The following is an 18034-nucleotide window of genomic DNA, read 5'->3' as shown; positions in this document are numbered from 1 at the left end:
AGTGTAAAACTTGGGAACATACTTGAGAGCAAAGATCACATTCAATCTCATTCAAGGCACGGATGTGAATGCAACGGGATGAAATTACTGAAATGATGCCTGCCCTCGAACTGTGATGATGGACTACCCGACTCGCCAATAATATTGGGTTCTGGTCTATTGAAATACAGGAGCTGCTGGATTTGTGTGTTTTCTTAACCCCTCACCATAGTTTGTCAAATGTTTAAACAACTGAACTTATATTCAAGGTTTGTTTCTCTTCATATGTTTTACTGGTTTACATTTGTCTCAGCAACCTGTTGAATGATTCTTCTGCTTTCAAAACAAAATGACAAAAGGATGAATGCACACACTTGAAAATACACTACATGCAATGTTATGCATCATAGTGATGCAACCTCCTTTCAGTTTCATACTGCATGTCAATTGAAATCCTTACTGAAATGCACACCTTCTCAAGATTGCGCTTGACTGGCGTGTCAGGCACTCAATTACAGCTGTTTTATCAAGACAATGTGTTCGTTTTGTAAAATATAGTTCCGGTCTGGTGTGACACCCCAGCTAACGCACAACGTTGCCACAACGTTGCCACAACGTGGCGTGTAAGAAGGGACTGTCTGCGGCGCGCTGGTGTGTCCCGGGCTTTAGAGTAGAGAGACAGTTCAACTGTAAGTATGAACGGCAGAAACGGATATTGCCTTCCCTTTAAGTAGAGCGTCAGGGACAGCCTCCCTGGCTTACGGCCATACTAGCCTGAATACGCCCGATCTCGTCCGATCTCGGAAGCCAAGCAGACTCGGGCCTGGTTAGTACTTGGATGGGCGACCGCCTGGGGATACCAGGTGCTGTAAGCTTTTGCACCTTTTACACACCAGAGGGCGACAAATCACGAGTTTTAACTTTGGATACACGCAATTTCATCATTATTTCAGATTTTACTTCCCCAAATACACAGGCATACAATAGATCTTGTTCTCCAACGTAAACGGTCCCTAGTAAATAGGGTACATTCGTCAATAAATTGAGCATCATGGCTAGAAGTGACTAAATGTTGCCTAATCTTTCTCATCAAGAAATGACACAATTACAGCAACAAAAAAGGAACTCCACCGGACAAAGTTCAGTGCTCACAAGGAGCATCATTCAACACACACGGTTCCATTCCCATTCATGCAAAGCACGAAAGTGTAAAACTTGGGAACATACTTGAGAACATACTTGAGAGCAAAGATCACATTCAATCTCATTCAAGGCACGGATGTGAATGCAACGGGATGAAATTACTGAAATGATGCCTGCCCTCGAACTGTGATGATGGACTAACCGACTCGCCAATAATATTGGGTTCTGGTGTATTGAAATACAGGAGCTGCTGGATTTGTGTGTTTTCTTACCCCCTCACCATAGTTTGTCAAATGTTTAAACAACTGAACTTATATTCAAGGTTTGTTTCTCTTCATATGTTTTACTGGTTTACATTTGTCTCAGCAACCTGTTGAATGATTCTTCTGCTTTCAAAACAAAATGACAACAGGATGAATGCACACACTTGAAAATACAATACATGCAATGTTATGCATCATAGTGATGCAACCTCCTTTCAGTTTCATACTGCATGTCAATTGAAATCCTTACTGAAATGCACACCTTCTCAAGATTGCGCTTGACTGGCGTGTCAGGCACTCAATTACAGCTGTATTATCAAGACAATGTGTTCGTTTTGTAAAATATAGTTCCGGTCTGGTGTGGCACCCCAGCTAACGCACAACGTTGCCACAACGTGGCGTGTTAGCAGGGACTGGCTGCGGCGCGCTGGTGTGTCCCGGGCTTTAGAGTAGAGAGACAGTTCAACTGTAAGTATGAACGGCAGAAACGGATATTGCCTTCCCTTTAAGTAGAGCGTCAGGGACAACCTCCCTGGCTTACGGCCATACTAGCCTGAATACGCCCGATCTTGTCCGATCTCGGAAGCCAAGCAGGCTCGGGCCTGGTCAGTACTTGGATGGGAGACCGCCTGGGAATACCAGGTGCTGTAAGCTTTTGCATCTTTTACACACCAGAGGGCGACAAATCACGAGTTTTAACTTTGGATACACGCAATTTCATAATTATTTCAGATTTGACTTCCCCAAATACACAGGCATACAATAGATCTTGTTCTCCAACGTAAACGGTCCCTAGTAACTAGGGTACATTCGTACATAAATTGAGCATCATGGCTAGAAGTGACTAAATGTTGCCTAATCTTTCTCATCGAGAAATGACACAATTACAGCAACACAAAAAGGAACTCCACCGGACAAAGTTCAGTGCTCACAAGGAGCCTCATTCAACACACACGGTTCCATTCCCATTCATGCAAAGCACGAAAGTGTAAAACTTGGGAACATACTTGAGAGCAAAGATCACATTCAATCTCATTCAAGGCACGGATGTGAATGCAACGGGATGAAATTACTGAAATGATGCCTGCCCTCGAACTGTGATGATGGACTACCCGACTCGCCAATAATATTGGGTTCTGGTGTATTGAAATACAGGAGCTGCTGGATTTGTGTGTTTTCTTACCCCCTCACCATAGTTTGTCAAATGTTTAAACAACTGAACTTATATTCAAGGTTTGTTTCTCTTCATATGTTTTACTGGTTTACATTTGTCTCAGCAACCTGTTGAATGATTCTTCTGCTTTCAAAGCAAAATGACAACAGGATGAATGCACACACTTGAAAATACAATACATGCAATGTTATGCATCATAGTGATGCAACCTCCATTCAGTTTCATACTGCATGTCATTTGAAATCCTTACTGAAATGCACACCTTCTCAAGATTGCGCTTGACTGGCGTGTCAGGCACTCAATTACTGCTGTTTTATCAAGAGAATGTGTTCGTTTTGTAATATATAATTCCGGTCTGGTGTGGCACCCCAGCTAACGCACAACGTTGCCACAATGTTGCCACAACGTGGCGTGTTAGCAGGGACTGTCTGCGGCGCGCTGGTGTGTCCCGGGCTTTAGAGTAGAGAGACAGTTCAACTGTAAGTATGAACGGCAGAAACGGATATTGCCTTCCCTTTAAGTAGAGCGTCAGGGACAGCCTTCCTGGCTTACGGCAATACTAGCCTGAATACGCCCGATCTCGTCCGATCTTGGAAGCTAAGCAGGCTCGTTCCTGGTCAGTACTTGGATGGGAGACCGCCTGGGAATACCAGGTGCTGTAATCTTTTGCATCTTTTACACACCAGAGGGCGACAAATCACGAGTTTTAACTTTGGATACACGCAATTTCATCATTATTTCAGATTTGACTTCCCCAAATACACAGTCATACAATAGATCTTGTTCTCCAACGTAAACGGTCCCTAGTAACTAGGGTACATTCGTAAATAAATTGAGCATCATGGCTAGAAGTGACTAAATGTTGCCTAATCTTTCTCATCGAGAAATGACACAATTACAGCAACACAAAAAGGAACTCCACTGGACAATGTTCAGTGCTCACAAGGAGCCTCATTCAACACACACGGTTCCATTCCCATTCATGCAAAGCACGAAAGTGTAAAACTTGGGAACATACTTGAGAGCAAAGATCACATTCAATCTCATTCAAGGCACGGATGTGAATGCAACGGGATGAAATTACTGAAATGATGCCTGCCCTCGAACTGTGATGATGGACTACCCGACTCGCCAATAATATTGGGTTCTGGTGTATTGAAATACAGGAGCTGCTGGATTTGTGTGTTTTCTTACCCCCTCACCATAGTTTGTCAAATGTTTAAACAACTGAACTTATATTCAAGGTTTGTTTCTCTTCATATGTTTTACTGGTTTACATTTGTCTCAGCAACCTGTTGAATGATTCTTCTGCTTTCAAAACAAAATGACAACAGGATGAATGCACACACTTGAAAATACAATACATGCAATGTTATGCATCATAGTGATGCAACCTCCTTTCAGTTTCATACTGCATGTCAATTGAAATCCTTACTGAAATGCACACCTTCTCAAAATTGCGCTTGACTGGCGTGTCAGGCACTCAATTACAGCTGTTTTATCAAGACAATGTGTTCGTTTTGTAATACATAGTTCCGGTCTGGTGTGGCACACCAGCTAACGCACAACGTTGCCACAATGTTGCCACAACGTGACGTGTTAGCAGGGACTGTCTGCGGCGCGCTGGTGTGTCCCGGGCTTTAGAGTAGAGAGACAGTTCAACTGTAAGTATGAACGGCAGAAACGGATATTGCCTTCCCTTTAAGTAGAGCGTCAGGGACAACCTCCCTGGCTTACGGCCATACTAGCCTGAATACGCCCGATCTCGTCCGATCTCGGAAGCCAAGCAGGCTCGGGCCTGGTCAGTACTTGGATGGGAGACCGCCTGGGAATACCAGGTGCTGTAAGCTTTTGCATCTTTTACACACCAGAGGGCGACAAATCACGAGTTTTAACTTTGGATACACGCAATTTCATCATTATTTCAGATTTGACTTCCCCAAATACACAGGCATACAATAGATCTTGTTCTCCAACGTAAACGGTCCCTAGTAACTAGGGTACATTCGTAAATAAATTGAGCATCATGGCTAGAAGTGACTAAATGTTGCCTAATCTTTCTCATCGAGAAATGACACAATTACAGCAACACAAAAAGGAACTCCACCGGACAAAGTTCAGTGCTCACAAGGAGCCTCATTCAACACACACGGTTCCATTCCCATTCATGCAAAGCACGAAAGTGTAAAACTTGGGAACATACTTGAGAGCAAAGATCACATTCAATCTCATTCAAGGCACGGATGTGAATGCAACGGGATGAAATTACTGAAATGATGCCTGCCCTCGAACTGTGATGATGGACTACCCGACTCGCCAATAATATTGGGTTCTGGTGTATTGAAATACAGGAGCTGCTGGATTTGTGTGTTTTCTTACCCCCTCACCATAGTTTGTCAAATGTTTAAACAACTGAACTTATATTCAAGGTTTGTTTCTCTTCATATGTTTTACTGGTTTACATTTGTCTCAGCAACCTGTTGAATGATTCTTGTGCTTTCATAACAAAATGACAACAGGATGAATGCACACACTTGAAAATACAATACATGCAATGTTATGCATCATAGTGATGCAACCTCCTTTCAGTTTCATACTGCATGTCAATTGAAATCCTTTCTGAAATGCACACCTTCTCAAGATTGCGCTTGACTGGCGTGTCAGGCACTCAATTACAGCTGTTTTATCAAGACAATGTGTTCGTTTTGTAAAATATAGTTCCGGTCTGGTGTGGCACCCCAGCTAACGCACAACGTTGCCACAACGTTTCGTGTTAGCAGGGACTGTCTGCGGCGCGCTGGTGTGTCCCGGACTTTAGAGTAGAGAGACAGTTCAACTGCAAGTATGAGCGGCAGAAACGGATATTGCCTTCCCTTTAAGTAGAGCGTCAGGGATAGCCTCCCTGGCTTACGGCCATACTAGCCTGAATACGCCCGATCTCGTCCGATCTCGGAAGCTAAGCAGGCTTGGGCCTGATCAGTACTTGGATGGGAGACCGCCTGGGAATACCAGGTGCTGTAAGCTTTTGCATCTTTTACACACCAGAGGGCGACAAATCACGAGTTTTAACTTTGGATACACGCAATTTCATCATTATTTCAGATTTGACTTCCCCAAATACACAGGCATACAATAGATCTTGTTCTCCAACGTAAACGGTCCCTAGTAACTAGGGTACATTCGTAAATAAATTGAGCATCATGGCTAGAATTGACTAAATGTTGCCTAATCTTTCTCATCGAGAAATTACACAATTACAGCAACACAAAAAGGAACTCCACTGGTCAAAGTTCAGTGCTCACAAGGAGCCTCATTCAACACACACGGTTCCATTCCCATTCATGCAAAGCACGAAAGTGTAAAACTTGGGAACATACTTGAGAGCAAAGATCACATTCAATCTCATTCAAGGCACGGATGTGAATGCAACGGGATGAAATTACTGAAATGATGCCTGCCCTCGAACTGTGATGATGGACTACCCGACTCGCCATTAATATTGGGTTCTGGTGTATTGAAATACAGGAGCTGCTGGATTTGTGTGTTTTCTTACCCCCTCACCATAGTTTGTCAAATGTTTAAACAACTGAACTTATATTCAAGGTTTGTTTCTCTTCATATGTTTTACTGGTTTATATTTGTCTCAGCAACCTGTTGAATGATTCGTCTGCTTTCAAAACAAAATAACAACAGGATGAATGCACACACTTGAAAATACAATACATGCAATGTTATGCATCATAGTGATGCAACCTCCTTTCAGTTTCACACTGCATGTCAATTGAAATCCTTACTGAAATGCACACGTTCTCAAGATTGCGCTTGACTGGCGTGTCAGGCACTCAATTACAGCTGTATTATCAAGACAATGTGTTCGTTTTGTAAAATATAGTTCCGGTCTGGTGTGGCACCCCAGCTAACGCACAACGTTGCCACAACGTTGCATGTTAGCAGGGACTGTCTGCGGCGCGCTGGTGTGTCCCGGGCTTTAGAGTAGAGAGATAGTTCAACTGTAAGTATGAACGGCAGAAACGGATATTGCCTTCCCTTTAAGTAGAGCGTCAGGGACAGCCTCCCTGGCTTACGGCCATACTAGCCTGAATACGCCCGATCTCGTCCGATCTCGGAAGCTAAGCAGGCTCGGGCCTGGTCAGTACTTGAATGGGAGACCGCCTGGGAATACCAGGTGCTGTAAGCTTTTGCACCTTTAACACAACAGAGGGCGACAAATCACGAGATTTAACTTTGGATACACGCAATTTCATCATTATTTCAGATTTTACTTCCCCAAATACACAGGCATACAATAGATCTTGTTCTCCAACGTCAACGGTCCCTAGTAACTAGTGTACATTCATAAATAAATTGAGCATCATGGCTAGAAGTGACTAAATGTTGCCTAATCTTTCTCATCAAGAAATGACAAAATTACAGCAACACAAAAAGGAACTCCACTGGACAAAGTTCAGTGCTCACAAGGAGCCTCATTCAACACACACGGTTCCATTCCCATTCATGCAAACCACGAAAGTGTAAAACTTGGGAATATACTTGAGAGTAAAGATCACATTCAATCTCATTCAAGGCACGGATGTGAATGCAACGGGATGAAATTACTGAAATGATGCCTGCCCTCGAACTGTGATGATGGACTACCCGACTCGCCAATAAAATTGGGTTCTGGTGTATTGAAATACAGAAGCTGCTGGTTGTGTGTTTTCTTACCCCCTCACCATAGTTTGTCAAATGTTTAAACAACTGAACTTATATTCAAGGTTTGTTTCTCTTCATATGTTTTACTGGTTTACAATTGTCTCAGCAACCTGTTGAATGATTCTTCTGCTTTTTAAACAAAATGACAACAGGATGAATGCACACACTTGAAAATACAATACATGCAATGTTATGCATCATAGTGATGCAACCTCCTTTCAGTTTCATACTGCATGTCAATTGAAATCCTTACTGAAATGCACACCTTCTCAAGATTGCGCTTGACTGGCGTGTCAGGCACTCAATTACAGCTGTTTTATCAAGACAATGTGTTCGTTTTGTAAAATATAGTTCCGGTCTGGTGTGGCACCCCAGCTAACGCACAATGTTGCCACAACGTGGCATGTTAGCAGGGACTGTCTGCGGCGCGCTGGTGTGTCCCGGACTTTAGAGTAGAGAGACAGTTCAACTGCAAGTATGAGCGGCAGAAACGGATATTGCCTTCCCTTTAAGTAGTGCGTCAGGGACAGCCTCCCTGGCTTACGGCCATACTAGCCTGAATACGTCCGATCTCGGAAGCTAAGCAGGCTCGGGCCTGGTCAGTACTTGGATGGGAGACCACCTGGGAATACCAGGTGCTGTAAGCTTTTGCATCTTTTACACACCAGAGGGCGACAAATCACGAGTTTTAACTTTGGATACACGCAATTTCATCATTATTTCAGATTTGACTTCCCCAAATACACAGGCATACAATAGATCTTGTTCTCCAACGTAAACGGTCCCTAGTAAACAGCGTACATTCGTAAATAAATTGAGCATCATGGCTAGAAGTGACTAAATGTTGCCTAATCTTTCTCATCAAGAAATGACACAATTACAGCAACACAAAAAGGAACTCCACCGGACAAAGTTCAGTGCTCACAAGGAGCATCATTCAACACACACGGTTCCATTCCCATTCATGCAAAGCACGAAAGTGTAAAACTTGGGTACATACTTGAGAGCAAAGATCACATTCAATCTCATTCAAGGCACGCATGTGAATGCAACGGGATGAAATTACTGAAATGATGCCTGCCCTCGAACTGTGATGATGGATTACCTGACTCGCCAATAATATTGGGTTCTGGTGTATTGAAATACAGGAGCTGCTGGATTTGTGTGTTTTCTTACCCCCTCACCATAGTTTGTCAAATGTTTAAACAACTGAACTTATATTCAAGGTTTGTTTCTCTTCATATGTTTTACTGGTTTACATTTGTCTCAGCAACCTGTTGAATGATTCTTCTGCTTTCAAAACAAAATGACAACAGGATGAATGCACACACTTGAAAATACAATACATGCAATGTTATGCATCAAAGTGATGCAACCTCCTTTCAGTTTCATACTGCATGTCAATTGAAATCCTTACTGAAATGCACACCTTCTCAAGATTGCGCTTGACTGGCGTGTCAGGCACTCAATTACAGCTGTTTTATCAAGACAATGTGTTCGTTTTGTAAAATATAGTTCCGGTCTGGTGTGGCACCCCAGCTAACGCACAATGTTGCCACAACGTGGCGTGTTAGCAGGGACTGTCTGCGGCGCGCTGCTGTGTCCCGGGCTTTAGAGTAGAGAGACAGTTCAACTGCAAGTATGAACAGCAGAAACGGATATTTCCTTCCCTTTAAGTAGAGCGTCAGGGACAGCCTCCCTGACTTACGGCCATACTATCCTGAATATGCCCGATCTCGTCCGATCTCGGAAGCCAAGCAGGCTCGGGCCTGGTCAGTACTTGGATGGGAGACCGCCTGGGAATACCAGGTGCTGTAAGCTCTTGCACCTTTTACACACCAGAGGGCGACAAATCACGAGTTTTAACTTTGGATACACACAATTTCATCATTATTTCAGATTTTACTTCCCCAAATACACAGGCATTAAATAGATCTTGTTCTCCAACGTAAACGGTCCCTAGTAACTAGCGTACATTCGTAAATAAATTGAGCATCATGGCTAGAAGTGACTAAATGTTGCCTAATCTTTCTCATCAAGATATGACACAATTACAGCAACACAAAAAGGAACTCCACCGGACAAAGTTCAGTGCTCACAAGGAGCCTCATTCAACACACACGGTTCCATTTTCATTCATGCAAAGCACGAAAGTGTAAAACTTGGGAGCATACTTGAGAACAAAGATCACATTCAATCTCATTCAAGGCACGGATGTGAATGCAATGGGATGAAATTACTGAAATGATGCCTGCCCTCGAACTGTGATGATGGATTACCTGACTCGCCAATAATATTGGGTTCTGGTGTATTGAAATACAGGAGCTGCTGGATTTGTGTGTTTTCTTACCCCCTCACTATAGTTTGTCAAATGTTTAAACAACTGAACTTATATTCAAGGTTTGTTTCTCTTCATATGTTTTACTGGTTTACATTTGTCTCAGCAACCTGTTGAATGATTCCTATGCTTTCAAAACAAAATGACAACAGGATGAATGCACACACTTGAAAATACAATACATGCAATGTTATGCATCATAGTGATGCAACCTCCTTTCAGTTTCATACTGCATATCAATTGAAATCCTTACTGAAATGCACACCTTCTCAAGATTGCGCTTGACTGGCGTGTCAGGCACTCAATTACAGCTGTATTATCAAGACAATGTGTTCGTTTTGTAAAATATAGTTCCGGTCTGGTGTGGCACCCCAGCTAACGCACAACGTTGCCACAACGTTTCGTGTTAGCAGGGACTGTCTGCGGCGCGCTGGTGTGTCCCGGACTTTAGAGTAGAGAGACAGTTCAACTGCAAGTATGAGCGGCAGAAACGGATATTGCCTTCCCTTTAAGTAGAGCGTCAGGGACAGCCTCCCTGGCTTACGGCCATACTAGCCTGAATACGCCCGATCTCGTCCGATCTCGGAAGCCAAGCAGGCTCGGGTCTGGTCAGTACTTGGATGGGAGACCGCCTGGGAATACCAGGTGCTGTAAGCTTCTGCACCTTTTACACACCAGAGGGCGACAAATCACGAGTTTTAACTTTGGATACACACAATTTCATAATTATTTCAGATTTTACTTCCCCAAATACACAGGCATACAATAGATCTTGTTCTCCAACGTAAACGGTCCCTAGTAACTAGGGTACATTCGTAAATAAATTGAGCATCATGGCTAGAAGTGACTAAATGTTGCCTAATCTTTCTCATCGAGAAATGACACAATTACATCAACACAAAAAGGAACTCCACCGGACAAAGTTCAGTGCTCACAAGGAGTCTCATTCAACACACACGGTTCCATTCCCATTCATGCAAAGCACGAAAGTGTAAAACTTTGGAACGTACTTGAGAGCAAAGATCACATTCAATCTCATTCAAGGCACGGATGTGAATGCAACGGGATGAAATTACTGAAATGATGCCTGCCCTCGAACTGTGATGATGGACTACCCGACTCGCCAATAATATTGGGTTCTGGTGTATTGAAATACAGGAGCTGCTGGATTTGTGTGTTTTCTTACCCCCTCACCATAGTTTGTCAAATGTTTAAACAACTGAACTTATATTCAAGGTTTGTTTCTCTTCATATGTTTTACTGGTTTACATTTGTCTCAGCAACCTGTTGAATGATTCTTCTGCTTTCAAAACAAAATGACAACAGGATGAATGCACACACTTGAAAATACAATACATGCAATGTTATGCATCATAGTGATGCAACCTCCTTTCAGTTTCATACTGCATGTCAATTGAAATCCTTACTGAAATGCACACCTTCTCAAGATTGCGCTTGACTGGCGTGTCAGGCACTCAATTACAGCTGTTTTATCAAGACAATGTGTTCGTTTTGTAAAATATAGTTCCGGTCTGGTGTGGCACCCCAGCTAACGCACAACGTTGCCACAACGTTGCCACAACGTGGCGTGTTAGCAGGGACTGTCTGCGGCGCGCTGGTGTGTCCCGGGCTTTAGAGTAGAGAGACAGTTCAACTGTAAGTATGAACGGCAGAAACGGATATTGCCTTCCCTTTAAGTAGAGCGTCAGGGACAGCCTCCCTGGCTTACGGCCATACTAGCCTGAATACGCCCGATCTCGACCGATCTCGGAAGCCAGGCAGGCTCGGGCCTGGTCAGTACTTGGATGGGAGACCACCTGGGAATACCAGGTGCTTTAAGCTTTTGCACCTTTTACACACCAGAGGGCGACAAATCACGAGTCTTAACTTTGGATACACACAATTTCATCATTATTTCAGATTTTACTTCCCCAAATACACAGGCATACAATAGATCTTGTTCTCCAACGTAAACGGTCCCTAGTAACTAGGGTACATTCGTAAATTAATTGAGCATCATGGCTAGAAGTGACTCAATGTTGCCTAATCTTTCTCATCAAGAAATGACACAATTACAGCAACACAAAAAGGAACTCCACCGCACAAAGTTCAGTGCTCACAAGGAGACTCATTCAACACACACGGTTCCATTCCCATTCATGCAAAGCACGAAAGTGTAAAACTTGGGAACATACTTGAGAGCAAAGATCACATTCAATCTCATTCAAGGCACGGATGTGAATGCAACGGGATGAAATTACTGAAATGATGCCTGCCCTCGAACTGTGATGATGGACTACCCGACTCGCCAATAATATTGGGTTCTGGTGTATTGAAATACAGGAGCTGCTGGATTTGTGTGTTTTCTTACTCCCTCACCATAGTTTGTCAAATGTTTAAACAACTGAACTTATATTCAAGGTTTGTTTCTCTTCATATATTTTACTGGTTTACATTTGTCTCAGCAACCTGTTGAATGATTCTTCTGCTTTCAAAACAAAATGACAACAGGATGAATGCACACACTTGAAAATACAATACATGCAATGTTATGCATCATAGTGATGCAACCTCCTTTCAGTTTCATACTGCATGTCAATTGAAATCCTTACTGAAATGCACACCTTCTCAAGATTGCGCTTGACTGGCGTGTCAGGCACTCAATTACAGCTGTTTTATCAAGACAATGTGTTCGTTTTGTAAAATATAGTTCCGGTCTGCAGTGGCACCCCAGCTAACGCACAACGTTGCCACAACGTGGCGTGTTGGCAGGGACTGTCTGCGGCGCGCTGGTGTGGCCCGGGCTTTAGAGTAGAGAGACAGTTCAACTGTAAGTATGAACGGCAGAAACGGATATTGCCTTCCCTTTAAGTAGAGCGTCAGGGACAGCCTCCCTGGCTTACGGCCATACTAGCCTGAATACGCCCGATCTCGTCCGATCTTGGAAGCCAAGCAGGCTCAGGCCTGGTCGGTAGTTGGATGGTTGATCGCCTGAGAATACCAGGTGCTGTAAGCTTTTGCACCTTTTACACACCAGAGGGCGACAAATCACGAGTTTTAACTTTGGATACACGCAATTTCATCATTATTTCAGATTTGACTTCCCCAAATACACAGGCATACAATAGATCTTCTTCTCCAACGTAAACGGTCCCTAGTAACTAGGGTACATTCGTCAATAAATTGAGCATCATGGCTAGAAGTGACTAAATGTTGCCTAATCTTTCTCATCAAGAAATGACACAATTACAGCAACACAAAAAGGAACTCCACCGGACAAAGTTCAGTGCTCACAAGGAGCATCATTCAACACACACGGTTCCATTCCCATTCATGCAAAGCACGAAAGTGTAAAACTTGGGAACATACTTGAGAGCAAAGATCACATTCAATCTCATTCAAGGCACGGATGTGAATGCAACGGGATGAAATTACTGAAATGATGCCTGCCCTCGAACTGTGATGATGGACTACCCGACTTGCCAATAATATTGGGTTCTGGTGTATTGAAATACAGGAGCTGCTGGATTTGTGTGTTTTCTTACCCCCTCACCATAGTTTGTCAAATGTTTAAACAACTGAACTTATATTCAAGGTTTGTTTCTCTTCATATGTTTTACTGGTTTACATTTGTCTCAGCAACCTGTTGAATGATTCTTCTGCTTTCAAAACAAAATGACAACAGGATGAATGCACACACTTGAAAATACAATACATGCAATGTTATGCATCATAGTGATGCAACCTCCCTTCAGTTTCATACTGCATGTCAATTGAAATCCTTACTGAAATGCACACCTTCTCAAGATTGCGCTTGACTGGCGTGTCAGGCACTCAATTACAGCTGTTTTATCAAGACAATGTGTTCGTTTTGTAAAATATAGTTCCGGTCTGGTGTGGCACCCCAGCTAACACACAACGTTGCCACAACGTGGCGTGTTAGCAGGGACTGTCTGCGGCGCGCTGGTGTGTCCTGGGCTTTAGAGTAGAGAGACAGTTCAACTGTAAGTATGAACGGCAGAAACGGATATTGCCTTCCCTTTAAGTAGAGCGTCGTGGACAGCGTACCTGGCTTACGGCCATACTAGCCTGAATACGCCCGATCTCGTCCGATCTCGGAAGCCAAGCAGGCTCGGGCCTGGTCAGTACTTGGATGGGAGACCGCCTGGGAATACCAGGTGCTGTAAGCTTTTGCACCTTTTACACACCAGAGGGCGACAAATCACGAGTTTTAACTTTGGATACACACAATTTCATCGTTATTTCAGATTTTACTTCCCCAAATACACAGGCATACAATAGATCTTGTTCTCGAACGTAAACGGTCCCTAGTAACTAGGGTACATTCGTAACTAAATTGAGCATCATGGCTAGAAGTGACTAAATGTTGCCTAATCTTTCTCATCAAGAAATGACACAATTACAGCAACACAAAAAGGAACTCCACCGGACAAAGTTCAGTGCTCACAAGGAGCCTCATTCAACACACACGGTTCCATTCCCATTCATGCAAAGCACGAAAGTGTAAAACTTGGGAACATACTTGAGAGCAAAGATCACATTCAATCTCATTCAAGGCACGGATGTGAATGCAACGGGATGAAATTACTGAAATGATGCCTGCCCTCGAACTGTGATGATGGACTACCCGACTCGCCAATAATATTGGCTTCTGGTGTATTGAAATACAGGAGCTGCTGGATTTGTGTCATTTCTTACCCCCTCACCATAGTTTGTCAAATGTTTAAACAACTGAACTTATATTCAAGGTTTGTTTCTCTTCATATGTTTTACTGGTTTACATTTGTCTCAGCAACCTGTTGAATGATTCTTCTGCTTTCAAAACAAAATGACAACAGGATGAATGCACACACTTGAAAATACAATACATGCAATGTTATGCATCATAGTGATGCAACCTCCTTTCATTTTCATACTGCATGTCAATTGAAATCCTTACTGAAATGCACACCTTCTCAAGATTGCGCTTGACTGGCGTGTCAGGCACTCAATTACAGCTGTTTTATCAAGACAATGTGTTTTTTTTTGTAAAATATAGTTCCGGTCTGGTGTGGCACCCCAGCTAACGCACAACGTTGCCACAACGTGGCGTGTTAGCAGGGACTGTCTGCGGCGCGCTGGTGTGTCCCCGGCATGAGTGTAGAGAGACAGTTCAACTGTAAGTATGAGCGGCAGAAACGGATATTGCCTTCCCTTTAAGTAGAGCGTCAGGGACAGCCTCCCTGGCTTACTGCCATACTAGCCTGAATACGCCCGATCTCGTCCGATCTCGGAAGCTAAGCAGGCTCGGGCCTGGTCAGTACTTGGATGGGAGACCGCCTGGGAATACCAGGTGCTGTAAGCTTTTGCATCTTTTACACACCAGAGGGCGACAAATCACGAGTTTTAACTTTGGATACACGCAATTTCATCATTATTTCAGATTTTACTTCCCCAAATACACAGGCATACAATAGATCTTGTTCTCCAACGTAAACGGTCCCTAGTAACTAGGGTACATTCGTAAATAAATTGAGCATCATGGCTAGAAGTGACTAAATGTTGCCTAATCTTTCTCATCGAGAAATGACACAATTACAGCAACACAAAAAGGAACTCCACCGGACAAAGTTCAGTGCTCACAAGGAGCCTCATTCAAAACACACGGTTCCATTCCCATTCATGCAAAGCACGAAAGTGTAAAACTTGGGAACATACTTGAGAGCAAAGATCACATTCAATCTCATTCAAGGCACGGATGTGAATGCAACGGGATGAAATTACTGAAATGATGCCTGCCCTCGAACTGTGATGATGGACTACCCGACTCGCCAATAATATTGGGTTCTGGTGTATTGAAATACAGGAGCTGCTGGATTTGTGTGTTTTCTTACCCCCTCACCATAGTTTGTCAAATGTTTAAACAACTGAACTTATATTCAAGGTTTGTTTCTCTTCATATGTTTTACTGGTTTACATTTGTCTCAGCAACCTGTTGAATGATTCTTCTGCTTTCAAAACAAAATGACAACAGGATGAATGCACACACTTGAAAATACAATACATGCAATGTTATGCATCATAGTGATGCAACCTCCTTTCAGTTTCATACTGCATGTCAATTGAAATCCTTACTGAAATGCACACCTTCTCAAGATTGCGCTTGACTGGCGTGTCAGGCACTCAATTACAGCTGTTTTATCAAGACAATGTGTTCGTTTTGTAATATATAGTTCCGGTCTGGTGTGGCACCCCAGCTAACGCACAACGTTGCCACAACGCTGCCACAACGTGGCGTGTTAGCAGGGACTGTCTGCGGCGCGCTGGTGTGTCCAGGGCTTTAGAGTAGAGAGACAGTTCAACTGTAAGTATGAACGGCAGAAACGGATATTGCCTTCCCTTTAAGTAGAGCGTCAGGGACAGTCTCCCTGGCTTACGGCCATACTAGCCTGAATACGCCCGATCTCGTCTGATCTCGGAAGCTAAGCAGGCTCGGGCCTGGTCAGTACTTGGATGGGAGACCGCCTGGGAATACCAGGTGCTGTAAGCTTTTGCATCTTTTACACACCAGAGGGCGACAAATCACGAGTTTTAACTTTGGATACACGCAATTTCATCATTATTTCAGATTTGACTTCCCCAAATACTCAGGCATACAATAGATCTTGTTCTCCAATGTAAACGGTCCCTAGTAACTAGGGTACATTCGTAAATAAATTGAGCATCATGGCTAGAAGTGACTAAATGTTGCCTAATCTTTCTCATCGAGAAATGACACAATTACAGCAACACAAAAAGGAACTCCACCGGACAAAATTCAGTGCTCACAAGGAGCCTCATTCAACACACACGGTTCCATTCCCATTCATGCAAAGCACGAAAGTGTAAAACTTGGGAACATACTTGAGAGCAAAGATCACATTCAATCTCATTCAAGGCACGGATGTGAATGCAACGGGATGAAATTACTGAAATGATGCTTGCCCTCGAACTGTGATGATGGACTACCCGACTCGCCAATAATATTGGGTTCTGGTGTATTGAAATACAGGAGCTGCTGGATTTGTGTGTTTTCTTACCCCCTCACCATAGTTTGTCAAATGTTTAAACAACTGAACTTATATTCGAGGTTTGTTTCTCTTCATATGTTTTACTGGTTTACATTTGTCTCAGCAACCTGTTGAATGATTCTTCTGCTTTCAAAACAAAATGACAACAGGATGAATGCACACACTTGTAAATACAATACATGCAATGTTATGCATCATAGTGATGCAACCTCCTTTCAGTTTCATACTGCATGTCAATTGAAATCCTTACTGAAATGCACACCTTCTCAAGATTGCGCTTGACTGGCGTGTCAGGCACTCAATTACAGCTGTTTTATCAAGACAATGTGTTCGTTTTGTAATATATAGTTCCGGTCTGGTGTGGCACCCCAGCTAACGCACAACGTTGCCACAATGTTGCCACAACGTGGCGTGTTAGCAGGGACTGTCTGCGGCGTGCTGGTGTGTCCCGGGCTTTAGAGTAGAGAGACAGTTCAACTGTAAGTATGAACGGCAGAAACGGATATTGCCTTCCCTTTAAGTAGAGCGTCAGGGACAGCATTCCTGTCTTACGGCCATACTAGCCTGAATACGCCCGATCTCGGAAGCTAAGCAGGCTCGGGCCTGGTCAGTACTTGGATGGGAGACCGCCTGGGAATACCAGGTGCTGTAAGCTTTTGCATCTTTTACACACCAGAGGGCGACAAATCACGAGTTTTAACTTTGGATACACGCAATTTCATCATTATTTCAGATTTGACTTCCCCAAATACACAGGCATACAATAGATCTTGTTCTCCAACGTAAACGGTCCCTAGTAACTAGGGTACATTCGTAAATAAATTGAGCATCATGGCTAGAAGTGACTAAATGTTGCCTAATCTTTCTCATCGAGAAATGACACAATTACAGCAACACAAAAAGGAACTCCACCGGACAAAGTTCAGTGCTCACAAGGAGCCTCATTCAACACACACGGTTCCATTCCCATTCATGCAAAGCACGAAAGTGTAAAACTTGGGAACATACTTGAGAGCAAAGATCACATTCAATCTCATTCAAGGCACGGATGTGAATGCAACGGGATGAAATTACTGAAATGATGCCTGCCCTCGAACTGTGATGTTGGACTACCCGACTCGCCAATAATATTGGGTTCTGGTGTATTGAAATACAGGAGCAGCTGGATTTGTGTGTTTTCTTACCCCCTCACCATAGTTTGTCAAATGTTTAAACAACTGAACTTATATTCAAGGTTTGTTTCTCTTCATATGTTTTACTGGTTTACATTTGTCTCAGCAACCTGTTGAATGATTCTTCTGCTTTCAAAACAAAATGACAACAGGATGAATGCACACACTTGAAAATACAATAC

At 43.2% G+C, this 18034-nt stretch overlaps 12 non-coding genes and 3 pseudogenes across 12 annotated transcripts; all 15 read left to right on the top strand.

The window, feature by feature from the left end:
• Nucleotides 1–735: 735 nt before the first annotated feature.
• LOC136736750 (5S ribosomal RNA) lies at nt 736–854 on the top strand. The gene has a single exon (XR_010811805.1). It is a non-coding gene; the product is annotated as a 5S ribosomal RNA (ribosomal RNA).
• A 1066-nt stretch (nt 855–1920) lies between these two features.
• On the top strand, nt 1921–2039 carry LOC136736668 (5S ribosomal RNA). The gene has a single exon (XR_010811727.1). It is a non-coding gene; the product is annotated as a 5S ribosomal RNA (ribosomal RNA).
• Nucleotides 2040–3105: 1066 nt separating this feature from the next.
• LOC136736897 (uncharacterized) lies at nt 3106–3224 on the top strand (annotated as a pseudogene).
• A 1066-nt stretch (nt 3225–4290) lies between these two features.
• LOC136737176 (5S ribosomal RNA) lies at nt 4291–4409 on the top strand. Its single transcript, XR_010812145.1, has one exon. It is a non-coding gene; the product is annotated as a 5S ribosomal RNA (ribosomal RNA).
• Nucleotides 4410–5464: 1055 nt separating this feature from the next.
• On the top strand, nt 5465–5583 carry LOC136737194 (5S ribosomal RNA). Its single transcript, XR_010812161.1, has one exon. It is a non-coding gene; the product is annotated as a 5S ribosomal RNA (ribosomal RNA).
• Nucleotides 5584–6638: 1055 nt separating this feature from the next.
• Nucleotides 6639–6757, top strand: LOC136737143 (5S ribosomal RNA). The gene has a single exon (XR_010812114.1). It is a non-coding gene; the product is annotated as a 5S ribosomal RNA (ribosomal RNA).
• Nucleotides 6758–7810: 1053 nt separating this feature from the next.
• Nucleotides 7811–7919, top strand: LOC136736918 (uncharacterized; annotated as a pseudogene).
• Nucleotides 7920–8974: 1055 nt separating this feature from the next.
• On the top strand, nt 8975–9093 carry LOC136736807 (5S ribosomal RNA). Its single transcript, XR_010811857.1, has one exon. It is a non-coding gene; the product is annotated as a 5S ribosomal RNA (ribosomal RNA).
• Nucleotides 9094–10148: 1055 nt separating this feature from the next.
• LOC136737420 (5S ribosomal RNA) lies at nt 10149–10267 on the top strand. The gene has a single exon (XR_010812381.1). It is a non-coding gene; the product is annotated as a 5S ribosomal RNA (ribosomal RNA).
• Nucleotides 10268–11333: 1066 nt separating this feature from the next.
• Nucleotides 11334–11452, top strand: LOC136736858 (5S ribosomal RNA). Its single transcript, XR_010811896.1, has one exon. It is a non-coding gene; the product is annotated as a 5S ribosomal RNA (ribosomal RNA).
• Nucleotides 11453–12507: 1055 nt separating this feature from the next.
• LOC136736883 (5S ribosomal RNA) lies at nt 12508–12626 on the top strand. Its single transcript, XR_010811903.1, has one exon. It is a non-coding gene; the product is annotated as a 5S ribosomal RNA (ribosomal RNA).
• Nucleotides 12627–13681: 1055 nt separating this feature from the next.
• Nucleotides 13682–13800, top strand: LOC136737175 (5S ribosomal RNA). Its single transcript, XR_010812144.1, has one exon. It is a non-coding gene; the product is annotated as a 5S ribosomal RNA (ribosomal RNA).
• A 1056-nt stretch (nt 13801–14856) lies between these two features.
• LOC136737286 (5S ribosomal RNA) lies at nt 14857–14975 on the top strand. The gene has a single exon (XR_010812251.1). It is a non-coding gene; the product is annotated as a 5S ribosomal RNA (ribosomal RNA).
• A 1066-nt stretch (nt 14976–16041) lies between these two features.
• On the top strand, nt 16042–16160 carry LOC136737102 (5S ribosomal RNA). The gene has a single exon (XR_010812075.1). It is a non-coding gene; the product is annotated as a 5S ribosomal RNA (ribosomal RNA).
• Nucleotides 16161–17226: 1066 nt separating this feature from the next.
• On the top strand, nt 17227–17335 carry LOC136736912 (uncharacterized; annotated as a pseudogene).
• The last annotated feature ends 699 nt before the right edge of the window (nt 17336–18034 follow it).

This window comes from Amia ocellicauda, unplaced genomic scaffold (genome assembly GCF_036373705.1).
Source record: "Amia ocellicauda isolate fAmiCal2 unplaced genomic scaffold, fAmiCal2.hap1 HAP1_SCAFFOLD_47, whole genome shotgun sequence".
Lineage (NCBI taxonomy): Eukaryota > Metazoa > Chordata > Actinopteri > Amiiformes > Amiidae > Amia > Amia ocellicauda.
The sequence above is the reverse complement of the archived record's forward strand: the minus strand, read 5'-3'. Positions and strand labels throughout refer to the sequence as shown.